Source organism: Oncorhynchus nerka, linkage group LG11, assembly GCF_034236695.1.
Source record: "Oncorhynchus nerka isolate Pitt River linkage group LG11, Oner_Uvic_2.0, whole genome shotgun sequence".
Lineage (NCBI taxonomy): Eukaryota > Metazoa > Chordata > Actinopteri > Salmoniformes > Salmonidae > Oncorhynchus > Oncorhynchus nerka.
In genome coordinates this window covers 10,781,989-10,793,590 of record NC_088406.1, presented here as the reverse complement: position 1 = coordinate 10,793,590, position 11,602 = coordinate 10,781,989, and positions in this window count along the sequence as shown.

Genomic DNA, 11,602 nt, shown 5'->3' with positions numbered 1-11,602 from the left:
CTGCCCTGGTTGTCATGTTAACTCTAACCAACCACCCCCAGCCCCTCCTCTCCCTGCCCTGGTTCTCCTGTTAACTCTAACCAACCACCCCCAGCCCCTCCTCTCCCTGCCCTGTTTGTCATGTTAACTCTAACCACCCCTCCTCTCCCTGCCCTGGTTATCATGTTAACTCTAACCAACCACCCCCTCCTCTCCCTGCCCTGGTTGTCATGTTAACTCTAACCAACCACCCCTCCTCTCCCTGCCCTGGTTCTCCTGTTAACTCTAACCAACCACTCCCTCCTCTCCCTGCCCTGGTTGTCATGTTAACTCTAACCAACCACCCCCACCTCTCCCTGCCCTGGTTGTCATGTTAACTCTAACCAACCACTCCCTCCTCTCCCTGCCCTGGTTGTCATGTTAACTCTAACCAACCACCCCCTCCTCTCCCTGCCCTGGTTGTCATGTTAACTCTAACAACCCCCTCCTCTCCCTGCCCTGGTTATCCTGTTAACTCTAACCAACCACCCCCTCATCTCCCTGCCCTGGTTGTCATGTTAACTCTAACCAACCACCCCCAGCCCCTCCTCCTCCCTGACCTGGTTATCCTGTTAACTCTAACCAACCACCCCCTCCTCTCCCTGCCCTGGTTCTCCTGTTAACTCTAACCAACCACCCCCTCCTCCCTGCCCTGGTTCTCCTGTTAACTCTAACCAACCACCCCTCCTCTCCCTGCCCTTGCTCATGTTAACTCTAACCAACCACCCCCTCCTCTCCCTGCCCTGTTTCTCCTGTTAACTCTAACCAACCACCCCCTCCTCTCCCTGCCCTGGTTCTACTGTTAACTCTAACCAACCACCCCCTCCTCTCCCTGCCCTGGTTCTCCTGTTAACTCTAACCAACCACCCCCTCCTCTCCCTGCCCTGGTTATCCTGTTAACTCTAACCACCCCCTCCTCTCCCTGCCCTGGTTCCCCTGTTAACTCTAACCAACCACCCCTCCTCTCCCTGCCCTGGTTCTCCTGTTAACTCTAACCAACCACCCCCTCCTCTCCCTGCCCTGGTTCTCCTGTTAACTCTAACCAACCACCCTCCTCTCCCTGCCCTGGTTGTCATGTTAACTCTAACCAACCTCCCCTCCTATCCCTGCCCTGGTTCTCCTGTTAACTCTAACCAACCACCCCTCCTCTCCCTGCCCTGGTTGTCATGTTAACTCTAACCAACCACCCCTCCTCTCCCTGCCCTGGTTCTCCTGTTAACTCTAACCAACCACCCCTCCTCTCCCTGCCCTGGTTGTCATGTTAACTCCCAACCGCCCCCAGCCCCTCCTCTCCCTGCCCTGGTTCTCCTGTTAACTCTAACCAACCACCCCCAGCCCCTCCTCTCCCTGACCTGGTTATCCTGTTAACTCTAACCAACCACCCCCTCCTCTCCCTGCCCTGGTTCTCCTGTTAACTCTAACCAACCACCCCTCCTCTCCCTGCCCTGGTTCTGCTGTTAACTCTAACCAACCACCCCCTCCTCTCCCTGCCCTGGTTCTCATGTTAACTCTAACCAACCACCCCTCCTCTCCCTGCCCTGTTTCTCCTGTTAACTCTAACCAACCACCCCTCCTCTCCCTGCCCTGGTTCTACTGTTAACTCTGCCCTGGTTCCTGTCTCTAACCACCCCCTGCCCTGGTTCTCAACTCTAACCAACCACCCCCTCCTCTCCCTGCCATGGTTCTACTGTTAACTCTCCTCCTCCCCTGCCCTGGTTCTCATGTTAACTCTAACCAACCACCCCCTCCTCTCCCTGCCCTGGTTCTCATGTTAACTCTAACCAACCACCCCTCCTCTCCCTGCCCTGGTTATCCTGTTAACTCTAACCACCCCTCCTCTCCCTGCCCTGGTTCTCCTGTTAACTCTAACCAATCACCCCCTCCTCTCCCTGCCCTGGGTGTCATGTTAACTCAAACCAACCACCCCTCCTCTCCCTGCCCTGGTTCTCCTGTTAACTCTAACCAACCACCCGCTCCTCTCCCTGCCCTGGTTCTCCTGTTAACTCTAACCAATCACCCCCTCCTCTCCCTGCCCTGGTTATCCTGTTAACTCTAACCAACCACCCCTCCTCCTCCCCTGCCCTGGTTGTCATGTTAACTCTAACCAACCACCCCTCCTCTCCCTGCCCTGGTTCTCCTGTTAACTCTAACCAACCACTCCCTCCTCTCCCTGCCCTGGTTGTCATGTTAACTCTAACCAACCACCCCCAGCCCCTCCTCTCCCTGCCCTGGTTCTCCTGTTAACTCTAACCAACCACCCCCAGCCCCTCCTCTCCCTGCCCTGTTTGTCATGTTAACTCTAACCACCCCCTCCTCTCCCTGCCCTGGTTATCATGTTAACTCTAACCAACCACCCCCTCCTCTCCCTGCCCTGGTTGTCATGTTAACTCTAACCAACCACCCCTCCTCTCCCTGCCCTGGTTCTCCTGTTAACTCTAACCAACCACTCCCTCCTCTCCCTGCCCTGGTTGTCATGTTAACTCTAACCAACCACCCCCACCTCTCCCTGCCCTGGTTGTCATGTTAACTCTAACCAACCACTCCCTCCTCTCCCTGCCCTGGTTGTCATGTTAACTCTAACCAACCACCCCTCCTCTCCTGCCCTGGTTGTCATGTTAACTCTAACAACCCCCTCCTCTCCCTGCCCTGGTTATCCTGTTAACTCTAACCAACCACCCCTCATCTCCCTGCCCTGGTTGTCATGTTAACTCTAACCAACCACCCCCAGCCCCTCCTCTCCCTGACCTGGTTATCCTGTTAACTCTAACCAACCACCCCCTCCTCTCCCTGCCCTGGTTCTCCTGTTAACTCTAACCAACCACCCCCTCCTCTCCCTGCCCTGGTTCTCCTGTTAACTCTAACCAACCACCCCTCCTCTCCCTGCCCTGGTGCTCATGTTAACTCTAACCAACCACCCCCTCCTCTCCCTGCCCTGTTTCTCCTGTTAACTCTAACCAACCACCCCCTCCTCTCCCTGCCCTGGTTCTACTGTTAACTCTAACCAACCACCCCCTCCTCTCCCTGCCCTGGTTCTCCTGTTAACTCTAACCAACCACCCCCTCCTCTCCCTGCCCTGGTTATCCTGTTAACTCTAACCACCCCCTCCTCTCCCTGCCCTGGTTCCCCTGTTAACTCTAACCAACCACCCCCTCCTCTCCCTGCCCTGGTTCTCCTGTTAACTCTAACCAACCACCCCCTCCTCTCCCTGCCCTGGTTCTCCTGTTAACTCTAACCAACCACCCCTCCTCTCCCTGCCCTGGTTGTCATGTTAACTCTAACCAACCTCCCCCTCCTATCCCTGCCCTGGTTCTCCTGTTAACTCTAACCAACCACCCCCTCCTCTCCCTGCCCTGGTTGTCATGTTAACTCTAACCAACCACCCCTCCTCTCCCTGCCCTGGTTCTCCTGTTAACTCTAACCAACCACTCCCTCCTCTCCCTGCCCTGGTTGTCATGTTAACTCTAACCAACCGCCCCCAGCCCCTCCTCTCCCTGCCCTGGTTCTCCTGTTAACTCTAACCAACCACCCCCAGCCCCTCCTCTCCCTGACCTGGTTATCCTGTTAACTCTAACCAACCACCCCCTCCTCTCCCTGCCCTGGTTCTCCTGTTAACTCTAACCAACCACCCCCTCCTCTCCCTGCCCTGGTTCTGCTGTTAACTCTAACCAACCACCACCTCCTCTCCCTGCCCTGGTTCTCATGTTAACTCTAACCAACCACCCCCTCCTCTCCCTGCCCTGTTTCTCCTGTTAACTCTAACCAACCACCCCCTCCTCTCCCTGCCCTGGTTCTACTGTTAACTCTAACCAACCACCCCCTCCTCTCCCTGCCCTGGTTATCCTGTTAACTCTAACCACCCCCTCCTCTCCCTGCCCTGGTTCTCCTGTTAACTCTAACCAACCACCCCCTCCTCTCCCTGCCCTGGTTCTACTGTTAACTCTAACCAACCACCCCCTCCTCTCCCTGCCCTGGTTATCCTGTTAACTCTAACCACCCCCTCCTCTCCCTGCCCTGGTTCTCCTGTTAACTCTAACCAACCACCCCTCCTCTCCCTGCCCTGGTTCCCCTGTTAACTCTAACCACCCCCTCCTCTCCCTGCCCTGGTTCTCCTGTTAACTCTAACCAACTACCCCCTCCTCTCCCTGCCCTGGTTGTCATGTTAACTCTAACCAACCACCCCTCCTCTCCCTGCCCTGGTTCTCCTGTTAACTCTAACCAACCACCCCCTCCTCTCCCTGCCCTGGTTCTCCTGTTAACTCTAACCAACCACCCCCTCCTCTCCCTGCCCTGGTTGTCATGTTAACTCTAACCAACCACCCCCTCCTCTCCCTGCCCTGGTTATCCTGTTAACTCTAACCACCCCCTCCTCTCCCTGCCCTGGTTCTCCTGTTAACTCTAACCAACCACCCCTCCTCTCCCTGCCCTGGTTCCCCTGTTAACTCTAACCACCCCCTCCTCTCCCTGCCCTGGTTCTCCTGTTAACTCTAACCAACCACTCCCTCCTCTCCCTGCCCTGGTTGTCATGTTAACTCTAACCAACCACCCCTCCTCTCCCTGCCCTGGTTCTCCTGTTAACTCTAACCAACCACTCCCTCCTCTCCTTGCCCTGGTTGTCATGTTAACTCTAACCAACCACCCCCAGCCCCTCCTCTCCCTGCCCTGGTTCTCCTGTTAACTCTAACCAACCACCCCCAGCCCCTCCTCTCCCTGTCCTGGTTCTCCTGTTAACTCTAACCAACCACCTCCTCCTCTCCCTGCCCTGGTTGTCATGTTAACTCTAACCAACCACCCCCTCATCTCCCTGCCCTGGTTGTCATGTTAACTCTAACCAACCACCCCCAGCCCCTCCTCTCCCTGACCTGGTTATCCTGTTAACTCTAACCAACCACCCCCTCCTCTCCCTGCCCTGGTTCTCCTGTTAACTCTAACCAACCACCCCCTCCTCTCCCTGCCCTGGTTCTGCTGTTAACTCTAACCAACCACCCCCTCCTCTCCCTGCCCTGGTTCTCATGTTAACTCTAACCAACCACCCCCTCCTCTCCCTGCCCTGTTTCTCCTGTTAACTCTAACCAACCACCCCCTCCTCTCCCTGCCCTGGTTCTACTGTTAACTCTAACCAACCACCCCCTCCTCTCCCTGCCCTGGTTATCCTGTTAACTCTAACCACCCCCTCCTCTCCCTGCCCTGGTTCTCCTGTTAACTCTAACCAACCACCCCCTCCTCTCCCTGCCCTGGTTCTACTGTTAACTCTAACCAACCACCCCCTCCTCTCCCTGCCCTGGTTATCCTGTTAACTCTAACCAGCCCCTCCTCTCCCTGCCCTGGTTCTCCTGTTAACTCTAACCAACCACCCCTCCTCTCCCTGCCCTGTTTCCCCTGTTAACTCTAACGACCCCCTCCTCTCCCTGCCCTGGTTCTCCTGTTAACTCTACCCAACTACCCCCTCCTCTCCCTGCCCTGGTTGTCATGTTAACTCTAACCAACCACCCCTCCTCTCCCTGCCCTGGTTCTCCTGTTAACTCTAACCAACCACCCCCTCCTCTCCCTGCCCTGGTTCTCCTGTTAACTCTAACCAACCACCCCTCCTCTCCCTGCCCTGGTTGTCATGTTAACTCTAACCAACCACCCCTCCTCTCCCTGCCCTGGTTCTCCTGTTAACTCTAACCAACCACCCCCAGCCCCTCCTCTCCCTGCCCTGGTTCTCCTGTTAACTCTAACCACCCCCTCCTCTCCCTGCCCTGGTTGTCATGTTAACTCTAACCACCCCCTCCTCTCCCTGCCCTGGTTGTCATGTTAACTCTAACCACCCCCTCCTCTCCCTGCCCTGGTTGTCATGTTAACTCTAACCACCCCCTCCTCTCCCTGCCCTGGTTGTCATGTTAACTCTTAACTCTTAGGGTAGTGACTGGTGGTGTAAAACTATGTGTTTGAGTTCAGTTTCCAGATCGATAGCAGGTCTCTTTCCCAGCGAGCATGTAATTAAGCCAACCTACAAGAGACCCGGAGACATCTCCATTACCTCATACAAAACACATCTCTCTCTCTCTCTTTCTCTCTATTTGTCTCTCTCCCCCCCTCTCTCTCTCTCTGTCTGTCTGTCTGTCTGTCTGTCTGTCTGTCTGTCTGTCTGTCTGTCTGTCTGTCTGTCTGTCTGTCTGTCTGTCTGTCTGTCTGTCTGTCTGTCTGTCTGTCTGTCTGTCTGTCTGTCTGTCTGTCTCTCTCTCTCTCTCTGTCTCTCTCTCTCTCTCTCTGCATGCTGGGAGTGTTTGGTGCATGCTGGGAATTGTTTGAGTGAAGGAGTGCGTGTTGTGGAGAGTTAGATATTCACAACTTTCTTTCGGTTTTCTATTTCTTGGTGGCATTCTTTTGGTTTTCTTCTGTGCAAGATCAAGGTTATTATTTTTGTTGTGGTAGAATTAAGTATTTTGTTTTTCGTATCGAAATTACACTGATTTTGGCGGGGATGGCAGCCCGAATGGGGATGCTGTCCCTGTCACTTCGGCACGGCTTTCGGTGTGTTACTGAAGCTACTGTCACGGTGGAGGAGTTTTCTGGTCGCCGTAGGAGAGAAGGTAGGCTATGAGAATGTTGCTTATGCATCCCGGATGAATAAAGCGGTGGTGGTATTTCTTAAAGAAGAGTGTCTTGTTGATCGGATGGTTGAGCATGGCCTACTTCTTAAAACCACTTAAGCTTAGGGCTTACTTTTTTGAACATTCTGTTAAAAATCGCGCAACATTTCAGCGCCCTGCTACTCATGCCAGGAATATAGTATATGCATATGATTAGTATGTGTGGATAGAAAACTCTCAGACGTTTATAAAACTGGTTAAATCACGGCTGTGACTATAACAGAACGTGCGTTTCATCGAAAAGTGCAGGAAAATCTGATCACTGAAAATGGAAAAATATATCCATGCGCGACTTCAACCGATTGATAAAGGTGAACCACAATAAATGCGGCCTAGGTTGCAATACCTTCAGCTTCCACACGATGTCAACAGTCTTGTCATTTGCCTAGTCTTTGTTTCTTGGTCAAACGAACAAGAGACAGCCTTTTACTTCAGGTCTCCGACCCGATATTTTGGTTGAGATTTACCCGGACATTATTTCCAGACATACCCCTATAGAATATACTTTGTCTCGTGATTAATTTGATCGCTTATTAACGTTTACTAATACCTAAAGTTGCATTACAAAAGTATTTCGAAGTGTTTTGTGAAAGTTTATCGTAGACTTTTTTAATTTTAAATGACGTCGCGTTATAAAACAATGTTTTTTTCCTTGATTACAGTTTTCATAGATTGATATCTAGGCTATATATGGACCGATTTAAACGAAAAAAAGACCCAATAGTGATGTTTATGGGACATCTAGGAGTGCCAACAAAGAAGATGGTCAAAGGTAATGAATGTTTTATATTTTATTGGTGCGTTTAGTGTAGCGCATTTGCATTTCCAGATGTCTAGATGGGACGCCTGCGTGTCAGGTAGGAGCAAGAGGTTAAAGAAGAGTGTCTTGTTGATCAGATGGTTGAGCATGGTGGTATTTCTTAAAGAAGAGTGTCTTGTAGATCGTATGGTTGAGCATGGTGTATTTGTTAACTTCTTTGAGATAGGAGGCGCTCTTTTAATTTTTGGATAAAAAACGTTCCCGTTTTAAACAAGATATTTTGTCACGAAAAGATACTCGACTATGCATGTAATTGACACCTTTGCAAAGAAAAAACTCTGATGTTTCCAAAACTGCAAAGATATTATCTGTGAGTGCCCCAGAACTAATGCTACAGGCGAAACCAAGATGAAACTTCAAACAGGAAGTGAGCAAAATTTTTGAGGCGCTGTTTTCCATTGTCTCCTTATATGGCTGTGAATGCGCCCTGAACGAGCCTACACTTTCTGCCGTTTCCCTAAGGTGTCTGCAGCATTGTGACGTGTTTGTAGGCATATCATTGGAAGATTGGCCATAAGAGACGACATTTACCAGGTGTCCGCCCGGTGTCCTTTGTGGAAATTGGTGCGTAATCTTCAGCTGCAAGCATTCTTCCATGTGATTCAGAGGAGAAAGCAGACTTCCACGAACGATATATCATCGAAAAGATATGTGAAAAACACCTTGAGGATTGATTCTAAACAACGTTTACCATGTTTCAGTCGATATTATGGAGTTAATTTGGAAAAAAGTTCTGCGTTTTGATGACTGAATTTTCGTTTTTTTTTGGTAGCCAAACGTGATGAACAAAACGGAGCGATTTGTCCTACGCAAAGAATCTTTTAGGAAAACCTGAACATTTGCTATCTAACTGATAGTTTCCTCATTGAAAACATCCGAAGTTCTTCTAAGGTAAATGATTTTATTTGAATGCTTTTCTTGTTTTTGTGAAAATGTTGCCCGCTGAATGCTACGCTAAATGCTACGCTAGCTATCAATACTCTTACACAAATGCTTGTTTTGCTATGGTTGAAAAGCATATTTTGAAAATCTGAGATGACAGTGTTGTTAACAAAAGGCTAAGCTTGAGAGCTAGCATATTTATTTCAATTCATTTGCGATTTTCATGAATAGTTAACGTTGCGTTATGGTAATGAGCTTGAGGCTGTATTAATGATCCCGGATCCGGGATGGCTAGAATCAAGAGGTTTAAAGAAGAGTGACTTGTTGATCGGATGGTTGAGCATGGTGTACTTCTTAAAGAAGAGTGTCTGGTTGATCGGATGGTTGAGCATGGTGTACTTCTTAAAGAAGAGTGTCTGGTTGATCGGATGGTTGAGCATGGTGTACTTCTTAAAGAAGAGTGTCTGGTTGATCGGATGGTTGAGCATGGTGTACTTCTTAAAGGAATGTTTATACAAGTTATGCCGCTTTTTTCTCCGTCAACAAGGGTAACGATTTCAAATGTACCGCCATTTATTCCAAATGAGCTATTGGAGTGCGAGTTATTGCACTTTGGGATGTTCGCCAGTTCAATTAAGGTTGTCCCGTTGGGTTGCAAACACCCGGCGTTGAAACAGGTAATGTCATTTTGGCGACAGGTGTTTATGTTTTTGGACTCACCGGAGCAGACTTTAGTTATCGTTTAAAATCAAGTATGACAATAGACTGTATATGGCTTATGCTAGTACGGGTAGTCAACAGTGTTTTGAGTGTGGGGATGTTGGTCATAAGCGACATGCTTGCCCGAAAAGGGAGAAGGCCGAGGGAGGGGCGCAGGTGGTCCTCGTAACGCCTGGGCCCTCTGATGTAGGGAGAGGTGGACCGACAGCGGCAGAGCAGCCAAAAGCACCTGTTGCTGAGGAACAAGTTATCCGTGTTGAGGGCACGGGTTTGCAACCTGTATTAGAGGGAAATGTTATGCTACAGAAAAGTATTGTTGTAGAAGGTAAGGATGTATCTGAAGAGCCAGTTCCTCAGACTGGTTTGCAGGTGCGCAGTATGAGTGCTGGGGTAAAGGAGGGGGTTCATGTGGAGCTAAGCTCCCAGTTAGTGGAGGAGATGCCCAGTACGGATGCTGGGGTAAAGGAGGGGGTTCATGTGGAACTAGGCTCCCAGGTAGTGGAGGAGATGCCCACTATGAGTAATGAGGTTCAGGTGGGGCTAGTCTCCCAGGTAGTGGAGGAGATGCCTGGTACGAGTGATGAGGTGCAAGTGGGGAGTGTTGAAAGGGATGTGGTAGAGGGGAGTCAGTTGTCTGTGGTCTCAGCTGAGGATCAGGAGAAGGATATGGATATCTCTTTTGACATGACAGCTGCTGGTGATGACTCAATTTACGATCTAGAGGAGGTAAATTAGTTTCTGGATCAGACTTTTGGGAAATCTGTCAAATCGGCAGATTATTTTGATGTTGATAAGTTTGTGAGGTCAGCTGTGATGTTACAGAAGACGGTGGGGTTAGATCAGCTGAGTGAGAAGAAGCGGTTTCGCTTGAGGAAATGTATTACTGCTGTTGCAGCAGCAAAAGGTGGCGGGAAACGTGGTCAGGTTAAGAGAAGATTAGAATCATGATGATGATCATGCTTCATAGGGTGTCTTTTTTCTCATTGGTTTCTCTGTGGTTTCTTCTGCTTTTCTTTTCTCTTTTCTATATGGAGGTACTAAGGGTAGGTTCTCTCAATATTAATGGGGAGGGGACAGGAATAAGAGGGCTTGGATATTAGAAGTAATGAAACAGAAAAGGCTTAATGTAGTTTTCCTATAGGAGACACATAGTGATGAGGAAAATTAGGTTAAACACTACGACCAATAACATCTGTTTAACACTACGACCAGTAACATCTGTTAAACACTACGACCAATAACATCTGTTAAACACTACGACCAATAACATCTGTTAAACACTATGACCAATAACATCTGTTAAACACTACGACCAATAACATCTGTTAACACTACGACCAATAACATCTGTTAACACTACGACCAGTAACATCTGTTAAACACTACGACCAGTAACATCTGTTAACACTACGACCAGTAACATCTGTTAACACTACGACCAGTAACATCTGTTAACACTACGACCAATAACATCTGTTAACACTACTACCAATAACATCTGTTAACACTACGACCAATAACATCTGTTAACACTACGACCAGTAACATCTGTTAACACTACGACCAGTAACATCTGTTAACACTACGACCAGTAACATCTGTTAACACTACGACCAATAACATCTGTTAACACTACGACCAGTAACATCTGTTAAACACTACGACCAATAACATCTGTTAAACACTACGACCAATAACATCTGTTAAACACTACGACCAATAACATCTGTTAAACACTACGACCAATAACATCTGTTAAACACTACGACCAATAACATCTGTTAAACGCTACGACCAATAACATCTGTTAAACACTACGACCAATAACATTTGATTTGATTCGACTCAAAATCATACTATGAATCTCTGCCATGAATGCTAACTGCAAGTTGACTTTCGGTTTTATTTTTCCAGACAACATAATGGTTTTGTATAAACAGGCTCAACAACTTATCTCTTCCTACAGGCTTAATTACATCATGGTGCAGTGTGGCTGTGCTGGGAACACTAAACAGCTGAATGACATCATGGTGCAGTGTGGCTGTGTTAGAAACACTAAACAGCTGAATGACATCATGGTGCAGTGGGGCTGTACTGGGAACACTAAACAGCTGAATGACATCATGGTGCAGTGTGGCTGTACTGGGAACACTAAACAGCTGAATGACATCATGGTGCAGTGTGGCTGTACTGGAAACACTAAACAGCTGAATGACATCATGGTGCAGTGTGATTGTACTGGGAACACTAAACAGCTGAATGACATCATTATTGTGCAGTGTGGCTGTACTGGGAACACTAAACAGCTGAATGACATCATGGTGCAGTGTGGCTGTACTGGGAACACTAAACAGCTGAATGACATCATGGTGCAGTGTGGCTGTGTTAGAAACACTAAACAGCTGAATGACATCATGGTGCAGTGTGGCTGTACTGGGAACACTAAACAGCTGAATGACATCATGGTGCAGTCAAATCAAATCAAATGTATTTATATAGCCCTTCGTACATCAGCTGATATCTCAAAGTG